Below are 17,519 nucleotides of genomic sequence, written 5' to 3' on the forward strand. Positions count from 1 at the left end.
GTACACTCAGCCACACTAAGCCTTTATGGTACACTCAGCCACACTAAGCCTTTATGGTACACTCAGCCACACTAAGCCTTTATGGTACGCTCAGCCACACTAAGCCTTTATGGTACGCTCAGCCACATTAAGCCTTTATGGTACACTCAGCCACACTAAGCCTTTATGGTACACTCAGCCACACTAAGCCTTTATGGTACACTCAGCCACACTAAGCCTTTATGGTACACTCAGCCACACTAAGCCTTTATGGTACGCTCAGCCACATTAAGCCTTTATGGTACACTCAGCCACACTAAGCCTTTATGGTACACTCAGCCACACTAAGCCTTTATGGTACACTCAGCCACACTAAGCCTTTATGGTACGCTCAGCCACATTAAGCCTTTATGGTACACTCAGCCACACTAAGCCTTTATGGTACACTCAGCCACACTAAGCCTTTATGGTACACTCAGCCACACTAAGCCTTTATGGTACACTCAGCCACACTAAGCCTTTATGGTACACTCAGCCACACTAAGCCTTTATGGTACACTCAGCCACACTAAGCCTTTATGGTACACTCAGCCACACTAAGCCTTTATGGTACACTCAGCCACACTAAGCCTTTATGGTACACTCAGCCACACTAAGCCTTTATGGTACACTCAGCCACACTAAGCCTTTATGGTACACTCAGCCACACTAAGCCTTTATGGTACACTCAGCCACACTAAGCCTTTATGGTACACTCAGCCACACTAAGCCTTTATGGTACACTCAGCCACACTAAGCCTTTATGGTACGCTCAGCCACACTAAGCCTTTATGGTACGCTCAGCCACATTAAGCCTTTATGGTACACTCAGCCACACTAAGCCTTTATGGTACACTCAGCCACACTAAGCCTTTATGGTACACTCAGCCACACTAAGCCTTTATGGTACACTCAGCCACACTAAGCCTTTATGGTACACTCAGCCACACTAAGCCTTTATGGTACACTCAGCCACACTAAGCCTTTATGGTACACTCAGCCACACTAAGCCTTTATGGTACACTCAGCCACACTAAGCCTTTATGGTACACTCAGCCACACTAAGCCTTTATGGTACACTCAGCCACACTAAGCCTTTATGGTACACTCAGCCACACTAAGCCTTTATGGTACACTCAGCCACACTAAGCCTTTATGGTACACTCAGCCACACTAAGCCTTTATGGTACACTCAGCCACATTAAGCCTTTATGGTACGCTCAGCCACACTAAGCCTTTATGGTACACTCAGCCACACTAAGCCTTTATGGTACACTCAGCCACACTAAGCCTTTATGGTACACTCAGCCACACTAAGCCTTTATGGTACACTCAGCCACACTAAGCCTTTATGGTACGCTCAGCCACACTAAGCCTTTATGGTACACTCAGCCACACTAAGCCTATATGGTACACTCAGCCACACTAAGCCTTTATGGTACACTCAGCCACACTAAGCCTTTATGGTACACTCAGCCACACTAAGCCTTTATGGTACACTCAGCCACACTAAGCCTTTATGGTACGCTCAGCCACACTAAGCCTTTATGGTACACTCAGCCACACTAAGCCTTTATGGTACACTCAGCCACACTAAGCCTTTATGGTACACTCAGCCACACTAAGCCTTTATGGTACACTCAGCCACACTAAGCCTTTATGGTACACTCAGCCACACTAAGCCTTTATGGTACACTCAGCCACACTAAGCCTTTATGGTACACTCAGCCACACTAAGCCTTTATGGTACACTCAGCCACACTAAGCCTTTATGGTACACTCAGCCACACTAAGCCTTTATGGTACACTCAGCCACACTAAGTCTTTATGGTACACTCAGCCACACTAAGCCTTTATGGTACACTCAGCCACACTAAGCCTTTATGGTACACTCAGCCACACTAAGCCTTTATGGTACACTCAGCCACACTAAGCCTTTATGGTACACTCAGCCACACTAAGCCTTTATGGTACACTCAGCCACACTAAGCCTTTATGGTACACTCAGCCACACTAAGCCTTTATGGTACACTCAGCCACACTAAGCCTTTATGGTACACTCAGCCACACTAAGTCTTTATGGTACACTCAGCCACACTAAGCCTTTATGGTACACTCAGCCACACTAAGCCTTTATGGTACACTCAGCCACACTAAGCCTTTATGGTACACTCAGCCACACTAAGCCTTTATGGTACACTCAGCCACACTAAGCCTTTATGGTACACTCAGCCACACTAAGCCTTTATGGTACACTCAGCCACACTAAGCCTTTATGGTACACTCAGCCACACTAAGCCTTTATGGTACACTCAGCCACACTAAGCCTTTATGGTACGCTCAGCCACACTAAGCCTTTATGGTACGCGCTCTACCAGGTGAGCCCCAGGTTCTATTCTTTCATTCATTTACATAATTGGGCTCATGATTAGTAAACCCCCCCCCCCCCCCCCCCCACACACACACACACACACACACACACACACACACACTTCAGTCTCATGTTAACCCATTGATACCTGATGCAGCATTTGCATTTATATCCCTCATTTGTGTGTGTATCCCTTTAAGACCGCGAACCGCGTCATACGCGGTTCGCGGTCTTAAAGGGATACACACACAAATGCTGCATCAGGTATCCCAGTTATGCTATTTTTAGCAGTTTAAAACATGTCTCATCTGTCTCTTGTGTTAGAAAAAACAACAACAAAAAAGTGAAATGCAGCCTCTGTGGGACGTGTCTTGTCTTGCCCGCTCATAAAGTATGTGCTGTTTTGAGGGGGCGGACCTTTGATAAGATGATCTGTTGGGATAGATGACATTTAATGAACTAATTCGATTTTGGTGGTCAAAGGTTAAAGTTCAAGTTCACTGTCCGTGACCTCATGAATGCCATTTTCATGCTCGTTAACGCGATATCTCAGGAATGCCTTGACAGAATTTCTTCATTGGCTCAAATGTCCACTTGGACTCAAGCATGAACTGATTAGATTTTGGTGGTCAAAGGTCAGAATTCAAGGTCACTGTGACATCACGACTGCCTGTTTCATGCTCGTTAACATGATATCTCAGGAACGCCTTGACGGAATTTCGTCAAATTTATCTCAAACATCAACTTGGACTCAAGGGTGAACTGATTAGATTTTGGTGGACAAAGGTAAAACTTCAAGGTCAGTGTGGGCGCATGTCTTTCTGTTCCATCATGGGGGCGGGGCTAGGTAAAAGGGGCCATAGCTCACGATAGGAAGGTCATAGTGAGCGGGGTGGGAGGGGTTGTGGTGAGTGAAAGGGGCGGAGCTAGGGAAAATGGGCCATAGCTAGGGATAGGAGGTATATATTTATAAATCGCACAGTGTTTGTGGTGTGAGATTCAAGCTGTCATAAGGCAACAAAAGGTTCGCTCCTGGGCAACCCCGGCGTAGGCGGGCGAAGGGTGTGGTCTGCCCAGATCTGTGGTGGGTTCCATAATAACTTGGCTCTGGGTGGTGGGAAGGACGTGGTGAGGGAAAGGGGTGTGGCTAGGGGAAAGGGGCCCTAGCTAGGGATAGGAAGTTCATAGAGAGTCCGGGTTCGAGGGGTGGGTAGGGAGAGTGGTTTGGTTCGAGGGGTGGGTAGGGAGAGTGGTTTGGTTCGAGGGGTGGGTAGGGAGAGTGGTTTGGGGGTTGTAAGTGTTTTTGTGCCATAAGGCTGAATGGCCACACCTCTGAGCTGTGGGCTTCAAGGTATTTGTGCTTGTATGAGTCTGGACAGACATGATGTAGACTGTATGAGTCTGGACAGACATGGATGTAGACTGCTCACTTGTTGGCGGAGGCATACAACTGCAATGCGGTTTTTCTAGTTTTGGGGGGATTTTTGATCTATTGTAACAAAACTACAAAGCAAAACCAACATGGAACCAATAAGCACTATTGCAAACTGCAGCCCGGTCCGAATTGATCATAGCACACCAGCTAGTGTGTCACAATGTGGTGTGTGGGCTAACGTTACTTTCATCTAAAATGGTTAAGTGCAAGTTCAACGAGATCTGGCTGGAGAACTGCGAATTTAGGTGGTTGGTTGAAGCTGGTTAAGGAAACAATTTGTACCTTGGACAAGAAAAGGTTGAAATGAGGAACGTTGGGTATAAAAGCATTCGAGTCATACTGTATGACTCTTTTTTGTGTGTGCCATAAAATAGGTCTTAAATTGCTTTCATAAAAGTCTTAAATTTCACTTGTTGAATCCTGCAGAAACCCTGAAGGAGGAGGAGGAGGAGGAGGAAGAGTCACAGAGAGGAAGAAGACGGAGGAGACACAGGAGAGCCAAGGTCCGTCACTACTCGATCTGAGTCACAGACGCATTTAGCTATTCGCTCACTACCACAGATTAATGTCAGGGATTCAAACATCCTGCTTTTTTCATATCAATCTGTGTTACTTCTGTGATTCGTCCACATCCGAGGAGATTTTTCGTTGGGGGGGATCTAGGATGACATCATCATCATCATCATCACTAGCCAGTCAGAAGACAATAGGGCGGGTCTTCCCAAGTGAAGTCCAACACCGGTGGGATCCATAATAATATCACTAACGTTAAAATGAGAGAGGACAAGGACACTGCCTCCAGTACACTTTATTCAATATAAGGGTCTCTTACTAGCAAGTCACTTTTTCCCCACAATATTTTATTTTGCTGGTTTTCAGAAGATGAAAAACAAGAAGAGACTCTGACAGGAAAAGGGAAAAAGAAACATAATGAACATAATGAAGTGGTGCTACCAGTCACGTAAAATGCTTCTGTGCTTACATTACATTACATTACATTACATTACATTACATTGCTTACAAAAGATACTGTGCCACTACAGGTGGTCCAGAAATAATCAGTCGGGTGAGTCACTTGTCGTTTTTAACCTCGTCAAAATAGATCAGGAACGGGTCCCAGATAACTAAAAACGCCTATGAATTAGTCCTCTGGAACCTGAGTCTCTCCATACGCACAACCGAGACCATGTCTGTCAGCTACAGCTGAAAAGAAGGTGGAGCTAGCAAGTCACTTTTAATTCATGATTTTATCCCTAAGAAAAACCTCGATCTTATGTGTTGAACTGCAACATGGTTGAATGAATACAATGGCTGATGAAACTTCAGCTTTATCAGTGAGGCTAGAGTGCTTAAGAAAGGAGGTGGAGTAATGATGTCTACCAGTGTAAACAGCTGTCATATGGGAAGTTCGGATCTTTCAAACTTGTTGCACCCTGTTGCGTGTTTTGATTTTGACCGCGTTGTCATAGTGGGTGATTTTAAATACTAATTGATGTATCTTAGTAGGAGCCAGCTTAGAAAGAAAATTGGAATCGGCAGGTCAGACTATGAAAAATCGGAAATTGGAATCGGCTAAGAAAATTACAATCTGTGCATCTCTAGCACAAACCACTTCCCCCGTTTCCACCCACAGTTTAGATTCCAAGTGATCTGTAGTCCTCTCTGTTTCCTGTCTGCTTCCTCTCTGGTTTCCCTCTGGATCCTCTCTGGTTTCTCTCTGCTTCCTCTCTGGTTTCTCTCTGGTTTCATTCTGGTTCCTCTCTGGTTCCTCTGGTATGAAGCAAAAAAACTGATTTCTCTTCTCTCTCTGTTTTTATTGCCAGAGTTCCTTGCTGTTGTGCAAGGGGCCAGGAGCTCCGGCCATTCACTACACTGGGATGATTCCACGCAGCACACCCAGGCCAGACCAGTAGAGTCGGGAGCAGACCAGACCAGTAGAACCAGGATGCACAGTGCTAACCTGAGCCAAACTGGACTGAGGCCGAGTCCAGGTGGATCCAGGTGAAGGTCCAGACCAAAGTGACCGAGCGCATAGCCGGACCCCAGGAGGGCCGGCGGCTCTGGGCTCCACATCATCGACAAACAGCTTTCCTGTTATCTTTACATCTGGTTTCAGGTTCCAGCTCACCGGGCATCCTGTTAAAGGGGACTTTCAGTATTTTTCAACTTATTTTCACATCCGTTTATGTATAACTAAGTCATGTTAGCAGAAATCAGCCTGCATGTACATCCACGAAACAAACTTGATTTTGCAACGGACACTGGCTCAGATTGTTATTGTAAAAGAGAGAAAATAATGCTTGCATTTACCTGCAGCAGCGTGTTCAGCCTCTCAGCAGCGTGTTCAGCCCACACACAGTCCTGATCTGGGATCAGCAGGTAGATGGAGTTCTATCTCTATCATATAATAAGGATATGAGCTGGTGCGTGGCTTTTTACAGGACGTAAATGCACAGTTGCCCCATGCCCGGTGCGTTCTAGCTCAATACTGCATACATTTCAAACATTTCTGTTCTGGGTGACTAGTTTAACATAAAATAAGATGAAAATAAGGGACAGGTTGTAGGAAAAAAAATCTCCTTTAAGGTCTAAGGGGATCCTACGTATTTGCACTAAAATAGCAACATGTTGTGTTATGGAACATAATGTTTATTTTTATTTTATACTTAGTTACTCGTTTCACACTTTGTAAAGACAGAAAGTTCTTTGTAATTATCAGCTAAATGTGTTGTAATAAAGTTCAATTTATTGGAAATAAACCGTGTATTTGTGCTGCTGCTTGAGGTGGGAGGGGGGCTTTGACCACTGTGAGCGATATTTTTTTTCTGATGATGGCGAAGGCTGGAGGCACCCTCTCTGCCTGTGATTGGCCTAGCGTCAAACGTTCAACCAATCACATTCGCTTGGCTATCCTGCGTCTCTTTCTACAGTCTGTGGTCAGACAGACAGCAGTTTCACTTGCTAGCATGCATGAAAGACGCCACTGTGTGTTTATGTTTTTGATATAGTCTGGTCTCTGGTTTATAATGCTGCCGCTACTCTTGGCAGTGCACGTATGTAGCCTACAGACAAATAAAAAAGAAAAGATAAATGAGAATTGATCAAGGGTTATATAAAAACAGTGTCAATGCCCATTTACTCATTCTAACACAAGAGTGACATGTATTTGAATTGAAATATGTATCAGTATGTGGTGTTTGCCCAGCCCTTCATTGGGAAATGCAGCTTTATGGAGTGGGATCACGTGGAGATGGTCTTCAGAAACTTTGATGAGATTGACAGTAAGTAAACATCGTTTCAGATACATGGTGTAGTTGTGGAAAAGTGTGTGTGAGTTTGGAAGAGGAGTGCACCACTAGGTGGAGACATGCATCCATAGCAGTGTTGATTTCGTGGACTAAAACTATGAGGAAAAATGTTAGTGGACTACCTATTTTCACTGGTGAAAACGACTAAATGTTAGGGAGGGACGAATTGGGAAGAGATCCAATCAGAAGAGAAGAAGACGTTAAACATCTGTGTCTGTATTGCACATTCAAACCTTAAAACAATTCCAGAATAACATTAATATATCTTTACAATAAGTTTGGAAATTCTAATGAATAGTTATGTTTTTTTTTGACTAAGATGAGATGAAAATATTTATACACTTAGTTGATGAAAACTTGACTAAATAAAATCAGGATGAGGTTGATTAAATATGATAAGAGTTTGAGAGAAAGTGGATTATAGCTCACTCAGATAAACATGTGAATGTTGTGTGATATGCGAAGGTTGTTGTTTCAATCCCAGCCTCAGGCAACTTCTTAAAAAGTACTCGCATTATAAGCTGCAGCAGTGATCCTTCTTTATCATCACCAGTAGTTTGAACACTGATAGAAATAAGCTGATGAAGGAGACTAGTCAGTCCCTGACTCTAGCTCAACTCACTGGTACAAATCTCACCTGTCTCACTCTTTATGCTCTGTGTTATTGTCAGTGTGAATACAGGTAGAAATGAGGAGTTTAACTCCCAACAGCTCATAGCTCACTCAGCTGAGTGGCTGTGTCACTGTCTCTGTCTGACAGGTATACTGTTGGTTCGATTCCCGATGGAGGAGACATATTACAGCACTGCCCTCAGACATGTCATATACTGAGTCTAGAGCAGTTTTTCAAAAAGTTATTTTTACGCTTAGCGGCAACAAGGAGAGCATAACGCATACTTCCGATGTCAGTAAAAATTCAGCTCTCTGTGGTTTTCTGTCTCATAACCCTCAGCTCATGTCTCTGCAGAGGTCAGGGGGGGAGAACATCCCCCCCCTTGGATCCAGGCAGTGCCAGCTGAACGGGATTAGAACCCACAACCTCTGGCCCCGGTGTCACTGTGTGTATTATTCCTTCACACCACCAGCTGCCCTTCACACTCACAGCTCTTCTCCGGGCGCTCTTGTCTCTTCCCTCTGCCTGTCACCATTCAAAACTGACTGAGACTCGAACCCACGACCGCAAAAGTGGCTAAGGTCTCAATATTGCCGGGCAGCAAGCCTACTCTCTGTGCCACCAAGTCAGGCTAATTGAATTAGGTTTTCTCAGGGCATTAAATGACTCTTTCCTCTGGCTGTCGACATTCAAAACTGACTGAGGATCGAACCGACAACCTCAAAAGTCACTGAGGCTCAAACCCACACGCTCCAAACTGCTAGACAGCAATCCAACTCTCTGAGCTAGTGGGTCATAGTGATTCAGACTAGAAGATTAAAGTATAGTCTTTATGCATCTTAAAATATGTTTTGAAGGGACCTTTTAAGTTGAATAGTATTTGAATTATATTAACTAGTGCAGTGCTCGTTCACCTATGCACCACCCCGGCGCTTCCCCCCCACACACACTGCACTCTGTCAGGTTCCCCTAAGGCTAAGCCAAGTTTGAAGTCGATCCGACAAACGGTTCTCGAGATACGCGAAGGACAGACATAGAGACAGTCCTGGAATAAGTCCAATTTGCATGAAATGCGGCACCGTACTCCATCGGGGTCCGAGCAGCGCACTCCCCAAGTTTGAAGTCACAATCGGACAAATGTTTCTCGAGATAAACTGCTTTTTGTGTTGCCAGCAGGTGGCACTATGTCAAATTGCAATAAATTCAGCGCCGCACTACTTCGAGTTCCCAGGAGCACACTCCCCAAGTTTGAAGTCAATCGGACCATTAAAAGTTTTCAGAGACTTTCTGACCCCCCCCCCCCCCCACACACACACACACACACACACACACACACCAGATTTATGTTGATTGAGAGCTGAAATGTAAAAAGATTTAGCCTAGCTTTCCAGGCTAAAATATGGAACAGGTCGAACTTTTTACAGTGGGATTTTGGGCCAACCTGGGTTTTCTCTCTCTCTTTCATTATAAGTATAGGTCTCTCGCCCACAAGAAACCCAGGTTACATTCAGGTACAGTCAGTATTGTTCTTCTCTCTCTCTCTCTCTCTCTCTCTCTCTCTCTCTCTCTCTCTCTCTCTCTCTCTCTCTCTCTCTCTCCCACACCTCTGTCTTTTTCTCATACGTCTGTCAATAAAACATAAAATGTCTGAAATTAAAAATAAATCATAAAGGAAGAGCTCTTATCTTTGTTGTTGTTGTTGTTGTTTTACCATTAAAAGTTTTCAGAGACTTTCTGACCCACCCCCCCCCCCCCCCACCACCACCACCACACACACACACACACACACACACACACACACACACACACACCAGATTTATGTTGATTGACAGCTGAAATGTTAAAAAAAATAGCCTGGCTTCCCAGGCTAAAAAATGGAACAGGTCGAATTTCTTACAGTGGGATTTTGGGCCAACCTGGGTTTTCTCTCTCTCTTTCATTATAAGTATAGGTCTCTCGCCCACAAGAAACCCAGGTTACATTCAGGTACAGTCAGTATTGTTCTTCTCTCTCTCTCTCTCTCTCTCTCTCTCTCTCTCTTTCTCCCACACCTCTGTCTTTTTCGTCTGTCAATAAAACATAAAATGTCTGAAATTAAATCATAAAGGAAAAGCTCTTATCTTTGTTTTTTTGTTTGTTTTACTATTAAAAGTGTAGTCAGAAACTGCTACTAATGACCACCATGGCTAAAGCCCACCCAAAAACGGCCTAGAACCGCCCCTGCCTGTCGGAAAGACGTGCACACGCTGGGTAGGAAGCGTTGTTGTCCCGGAGGCGATATTTTTTTTCGGATGATGGCGAAGGCTATGCAAAGGCATAACCCGCCCCTCTCTGCCTCTGATTGGCCTAGCATCAAACTTCCATCCAAACACATTCGCTTGGCTATCCTGCATTACATCTCTGTTACAGTCTGTGGTCAGACCATAGACTGTAAATATAGGGTCAGACCGTCAGACTCAGTGGGTCAGACAGACATACAGCAGTTACGCTTGCTAGCCTGCATGAAAGACGCCAGTGTGTTTATGTTTTTAATATAGTCATATCTATGGTTTATAACGCTGCCACTAATCACAGGCAGAGAGGGCCAGGGGCGGGTTATGCCTTCGCCATCATCCGGAAAAAATATCGCTTCCAGTAAGCTAGCTAGCTAGCTAATGTTAGCTGCTGGTTGGTTGGCTAACTAGCGAATGTTAGCCGTTAGCTAACGTTCGTTAACTAGACAAACACAGACATGCAGAGCTCCAAAAACAGAGCAATTCGTGATTTTGTTACTGTAGTTTCTGCAGAGTAACGTCCATGTACCTTTATGGATTGCACGGGGTTGGTATTTCGTATTTGCAAAGGGATCTGACGGATAGTGCGGTAACAGTCAGCAGCTATGATAACGCAGCCAGCTGGGGGGAGGAAGTCCATATGGGGACTGCCCCCTAGTCCGACACCTCACGAGACCGACGACACCTCATGGTTTTGGGTTAGGGTCTGGGGGAGGTTAGGTTTAGGCGTGGGGGTGGGAGAGGTTAGGTTTTGGGTTAGGGTCTGGGGGAGGTTAGGTTTAGGGTTAGTGAAAAACAGGGAATATAGAACCCGGGGAACATAGACATGATCCCCTGTCCAATGCCTCTTTTTTCGGACTCGTGAGGTGTCAGACTCGTGAGGTATCGGACTAGTGCCATGGCACCAGTCCATATATGGTCCATCCGGTCATGGGGCACAGGACATTACAGTCATCACAGGATAATGCGATTGGCTGGCTCAGATCTGTTCAAATCTGAGCCAGCCAATCGCGTTGTCCTGCACTGTTTGGGACGTGTATAAAAGGCGACCGCTGACTGGGGTGGAGACCAGAGGAGAGGGAGAGGGGGAGAGAAGAGGAGAGGGGGAGAGAAGAGGAGGGGAGAGAGGGAGGGGGAGAGAAGAGGAGGGGAGAGGAGAGGAGAGGGGGAGAGAAGAGGAGAGGGGGAGAGAAGAGGAGGGGAGCAGAGGGGGAGAGAAGAGGAGAGGGGGAGAGAAGAGGAGGGGAGAGAAGAGGAGGGGAGCAGAGGGGGAGAGAAGAGGAGAGCAGAGGGGGAGAGGAGAAGAGTGTGGTTTTGTGGATTGCACCAGTTTGGTGTGGCACAAACTGGCTGCCGTTCATCACACACGCACACACGCGCGCACACGCACACACACACACACACACACACACACACACACACACACACACACACACACACCAAATTACAGCTGGATGGAAGTCTGGCTTCAGTCTGATTATTATTTAATTTGAGCAACAGTTAAAGTGTGTGGCTTTGTGTTATTGATGTGGAGGAATCTTACAAATTGGAAGTTGATGGTATGCAAACACATGGAAAAATGGCCATGGATTCTGTTACCATTAGCCTACATAAAACAATGTAAGATAAATCAAGGTCCAAATGATTGCAGTAGCTTTGAATTTAGAAACAGATCCACAGTCTTATTGAGATTGTTTTAGACTAGGGTTTCATACACAGCTTGTGTTAATTTTTCTTTTTAATGTTCTTTACATTTTGTTACAATAGCATATTAACAATGTTCCTCTTGTGGGTTTTCTACCCATTGGGTAGGACATGTGCATAATATATTAAAATGATATACAACACTATATATACAATACAGTATTGACTGTACAAATCAACAGAGTCAGAACACTGAAAAAAGCACCGTTGGAAGTGAGGCACAACAAAGGTGGGGACTTTTTGAGTGCAAGTGGTTTCCTATGGCTGCTCCAACGTCACCATCAGGCACCGAATCAGCTCACATATATATTTCACATGCAAACCCTCTTCAAACTAATGTGAACAAATGTATCCTTTGTAAACTACAAGGGCAAACCTCCTATTTGTGAGAAGGAAACCTTCAAATGAGCCAAAACATTGACTTTTTATACTGGCCCTTTTCTCCAAATAACATCTTGAACACATAGCAATGGAAAGAGCTGACCTACTAACATTGTAGGGTTGTCACAATACTAGAAAATATGAACTTTGATACAATATGATTTTTTTAAATGGTAACGCTTCCTTTTATAGTCCTGGTATTTACCCGTTAAAAATATGGCCAACAACATTATCACATTCCGTTACCTGCCAACAACGGAAATGGAATACACAATTTATTTTGAGAGCAAATTGCCCCACAATATGAACACCCTTTGTTTTTATCTTTTATTTTGTTGGGTATACAGGGTTCCTACGAAAGTATGGCATTTGATTTTAGAATTTTCCAGGTTCGTAAAAGTATGGAAAAAGCAAGAGAGTATGGAAAATATTTGTTTCCAGACTATTGTTATCTGATAATTCAATATTATCGTTTATCGCCTTTCAGTGGAATCCTATCCTGAAGATATATTAATATCGTGACACATTTCTGCTGTCTAAAATGGTGACAAGCAAATTTTACTTAAAAATTTTGTTATTAAATGAGGTATGGTAGGAATATTATTTGAATATTTCTGTTTTGTTTGCCACACGTAACATTAACATTCGGTTCAATGAGATGAACATCAATTTGGTGATTTAACATGATTCTGCATAGCCTACATGAACCATATCGTGATACATATCGATATTGAGAAAAATCTTTATGATTATCTTGATTTCAACAATATCACCCTGTGGGTTTAGGTAGGGCATCACTGTCAAACAGACAGCAGTGCTCGTTTACTATACTGCCCGTCATCCATAAGGGAAATATGGATACTTTTGTTTTGACAACTCTATAACATTGGCCGCAGCAGCAGGAAGAAGCAGCACATAGCAGCAATTAGGTACTACAGGGATGACTATTCTTGTAGGCCAACCCAGAAGTCCCTGCACTTCCTGGTTCCTTCGTCTAAAAGTCAATGGGATTTTTGTATGGGAATTTCGGTGAAATGCCTGAAATAAGGTCTGTGGTTAACAAAGGTTTGAGACGGTGAACTTCCCGTTATCTTCTTAATGAGGACCATTTTTATGACTTTTGAAGCTTACATGTCATTTTTAAAAATTGAGATTTTCAGAAAATGCTTTAAAAGTCATAAAAGTGGTCCTCATTTATCCTGCTGAACACAAAGTTTGCCGTTTCATAAACTTTTGTTAACGTTTGTTTCATGCATTTAACTAAAATCCCCAAACAAAAATCCAATTGACTTTTAGACTAGGGAGCCGGAAGTGCTAACATCCGGGTCTTCCGGACTGGTTCCTGCGGTCCTCTATACTGAAGAACAGAGCTGGACCTGGCCAGAGCTCAGAGCTCAGAGTGAGTGGCAGGGAGCAGGACGTTTGATGACCCAGGCCAGGCTGCTGTCAGAGGGAATCCAGCAATGGCCATTTCCTTCCAGCTACAATTTCAGCATTCATAATATTATTAATATTATGCAAATGAGCATGGAGAAAGAAACTGAAACTTGGCTGATGTTCACGGCCCGGACATGGACAAATTAAGTAACTACCTTTAAACCAAATGGCTTCACTGAAAACAACAACAAAAACATCCCCTCAAAGTGTAACATCAAATAAATAGGAATAAATAAACTCTTCTCAGATAGCTTTTTTTTTTACATGGGTCTATCTAAAAACAGAGGGCCCACAAACTTTTTCTTTTCTTGAAACGTTTGGATCCACAACACCAGGTCTCAGAAGCATTAATGTAAACTAAACTCTTTGTTCAATGACATACCAATTAGGGCTGCAACTAACGATTATTTTCATAATCGATTAATCTGTCGATTATTTTCTCGATTAATCGATTAGTTGTTTGGTCTATAAAATGTCAGACAATGGTAGCAAATTACGATCAGTGTTTCCCAAAGCCCAAGATGAATGAGGTTTTATCCTCAACTCAAAGATATCAGTTTACTGTCATACAGGAGTAAAGAAAATAGAAAATATTCACATTTAAGAAGCTGGAATCAGAGCATTTTGACATTTTCTCTTAAAATTTTACTCATAACGATTAATCGATTAGCAATATAGTGGCGATTAGTTTTCTGTCGCTTGACTAATCGATTAATGGTTGCAGCTCCATTACCAATTAGCATTCCTTGCTGTGGTCAAAAGCTTCAGGTTCAACATTTGGACGTCAATAATTCAGATCAGCTTGTGTTTTCATTTCACCCTTTTGTTCCTGATGATAAGTGCGAGTCTCCAGCTAAGCTAACAATGATGATGTAGCATAGCTAACAATGCTGATGTAGCATAGCTAACAATGCTGATGTAGCATCGCTAACAATGCTGATGTAGCATAGCTAACAATGCTGATGTAGCATAGCTAACAATGCTGATGTAGCATAGCTAACAATGCTGATGTCGTCATTCACAGATTTGCTTTGATTCAAAATTGGCATATCCTGAACATTGCCTTTGAAAATAGAAACATTGGGTTAGCTGACTGACAAGAACATCCAAATAACAGAAGCGTTATCTGCTTTGAAATAATAAGTTAGTGCAACTTTAGATTCGCTTCTGTTACAGACGTCCCCCTGATTGATGGTGTGAGTCATGGCACTACAACATTTGGACTGGATTCTGGATTCTGAAGGTTTCTGTTCAGATCTGGAAAATCATAAAGAACAAAAATGTCTGTTTTTTTCCCCCAATGCCTCGGCTGAGCCCTCTGAGAACATCTGAGAACCTCTGAGCCATCTTTCCAACAAGTTCAGCAGTCTTACATGTCCACCATCAAAATAATACATCAAGAAAAGCTACAAAAAATGGACCAAAAAGAAAGCAAACGAGCTATGAAGCCATAGGTTATAGCTATAGTATCCAAGCCAAAGCTCACAGCTGTAGTTCAAATGTGACCAGAAGTTGCTCCTATAAGCTGAGTGCCTGTTTGGAGGGAAAGAGGGGTAGGCTACTCTCCTTTGAGCTGATAGAAAGAGAGTTTGTTTTGTACATTCCAACTCACAACCCCATCCCTCTCTCACACCACATTCCCCCGTGGTCTCGCCTCGCTCTCGCCACCGGAGGGCGGCGTTGTGCTTTCGTGGCCACCGCTGCCAGCCTGGTACACTGTCTGACCGCTGCTAGCCTGGTCCACTGTCTGACCGCTGCCAGCCTGGTCCACTGTCTGGGAACTGCTGGTTCCTAAGCTCGGCGTGGGCGGGGCCTTATTGCTATACTGGCTGTGAAAGGGTGTCGAGCCAGGGTAGTGTCCCATCACCTCACTGTAGGTGGGGGGCGGGCCCTCCATCCTGGCGTTAGTGGCGCTGACTCCAGAGTTGTGGCTGGGCGGCTGCAGCCCCCCCTGGTGGCCGTGGAGGTAAATGTCTATGAAGCGGCTGTGGAAGATGGTGCGGTTGGGGGGGGCGCGCACCGAGGCTCGGCTCAGTTCCAGCTGCTGCTCTGGGGGGCGGAGCTGGAGGGTGCACGCGCCCTTGTAGGGTGGCAGCTCCTCCCCGTCAGACAGGCAGATGCTGGGGGGGAGGTCAATCATCTCCTGGGGCAGGTAGGGGTAGGTGGGCTGGAAGCCACACAGACGCTGCTGCTGCTGCACCAAGGATGGCTGGTTGCCACTTAGATGCCCACACATCACCTGGACACACACGCACACACACACACACACACATCAAAGAATGTCAGTAAACAGGCACATATAATTCATAGTAGAAATTCCTCTCTAGCATGTGGCCGTGTGTGTGGAAGTAGTGAGCCTACGCACACCGGTCCATCTTATCGCACATAAATATTTCATCAGATCATGGAACACAGAGCATATGTCCAAAAAGAAATCAAGCGGTCCAAAAAGAACTTTGATCCATCTTAGGTAGCACAGCTGAAGAGAGACAATCCTAGAAACTGGCATAGGAACATTCAGGCCATGTGTGGCACTAAGAGTGAGTGGTGGCTCAGAGTGGAGGAGAGAGTCTCTCAAATCAAACTGTGCATGGTTTTCAGGATTTTTAAACGGGAGGCTCCTCGCTACCTCACTGACTATTTCTGTAAAGTCAGTGATGTACATGGCTACTCCACAAGAGGAAGCACTTCCAACATTGTTCCCCCCAAATTTAAATCTTTAATGGGTAAATGTACCTTTTCTTACTCGGCAGCAAACTCCCGGAGAGTATAAAGACTCTTATCTCCAGGTTTTCCTTTAAGATCGCCTTGAAAAAATGGCTGGTTGGTTCCCAAATGGGTTCCTAACCTTTTATTTCTCTGTCTCCTGTATGCTGGCAGCATTTGAACCCCTGGTAGGTCTTCGGTTTATTTTATGAGCTGGTCTCTCTTTTTATTGATTGATTGGTGTAGTTTTGATGTTGTTTAATCATTCATTCAATGACTGATCAGTCATTGAGTGCATGGCTTCAAAGTCACTCAGTCACGAATCGAATTAATGATTGTTGTTGAGTAGTGTTGTTTAATGTATTTGTTGTTTATGTTGCCCGCGCACATGCACACATACACTCACTCCACTTGTCCCATACAAAGGACCACAATGGAAACAAGCCCTTGGGCTTTATTGTGTCCAATTCCTTTTGATCAATATTGTTTCTTGTATTGTCTTGCACAATCATGTATTTATTGAATCAAAAAAGATATCAATCAATCAATCAATCAATCAAAAAACATCTGAATGCCTAATCAAGGCCTCTAACTCTGGGATTTGATATGTTCCATCCCAGGAGACAACCAGAGTCTCCTGGTCAATCAGGGAGGGTTGGCAGCTTTATTTGGTCCACTAGCTTTTTGGCTGGTGTGAAAGCGAACGGAACCAGCTGAAAAACAAACCAATGTATCATTTTTGCATCTGGTCCAAAACAAGGACTAGGCATGTCTTAAAAGGCCCTTAGACCTACTGTATGTAGCACAGTGTGGCCTGCAATCAACTTATATAAGATTGCTAATTAATGTCACAGTCTGAAGAAGCTTTAGGAGGGCCTTCAATCTAAACAACAAAAACACATTCTGCACTATTTATGAAAGCAGACATTTCTGCAGTCCTGTGTACTGCCACAGTCCTGTGTACTGCCACAGTCCTGTGTACTGCCACAGGACACTGTGTCTTTGTTTCACTCACTCTGCTGAAATGGACTCGTCATGTAGAAACATGACACATGTCACCTTTACCTTTCTGCTTCTTCTGAGACGACATGAGTCAGAAAACATTTGGTTTGTCATTATTTGTCTTTAGGAGACTCTTCAACAAACAGAGTTGACCGTAGACGGCCTGTTATCAACGTTAGTGTCAAAGTAGTCTGGGCACCTTCCACCCCGCTTTGTGTCATGGGGGCGTAAACCAAGGAAACAGGAAACAACACCGGAAATAAGTGCGCCA

At 44.1% G+C, this 17,519-nt stretch overlaps 1 pseudogene across 1 annotated transcript in view; it reads right to left on the reverse strand.

The window, feature by feature from the left end:
• Positions 1 to 15,167: 15,167 nt before the first annotated feature.
• Positions 15,168 to 17,519, reverse strand: part of LOC310785112 (protein TMEPAI pseudogene) — a 16,745-nt pseudogene continuing 14,393 nt past the window's right edge. The window contains exon 3 of the transcript in view: positions 15,168 to 15,779. The product of the transcript in view is annotated as a protein TMEPAI pseudogene (transcript). The remainder of the gene's footprint in view (positions 15,780 to 17,519) is intronic.

This window comes from Poromitra crassiceps, assembly GCF_964638095.1.
Source record: "Poromitra crassiceps genome assembly, chromosome: 11".
NCBI lineage: Eukaryota > Metazoa > Chordata > Actinopteri > Beryciformes > Melamphaidae > Poromitra > Poromitra crassiceps.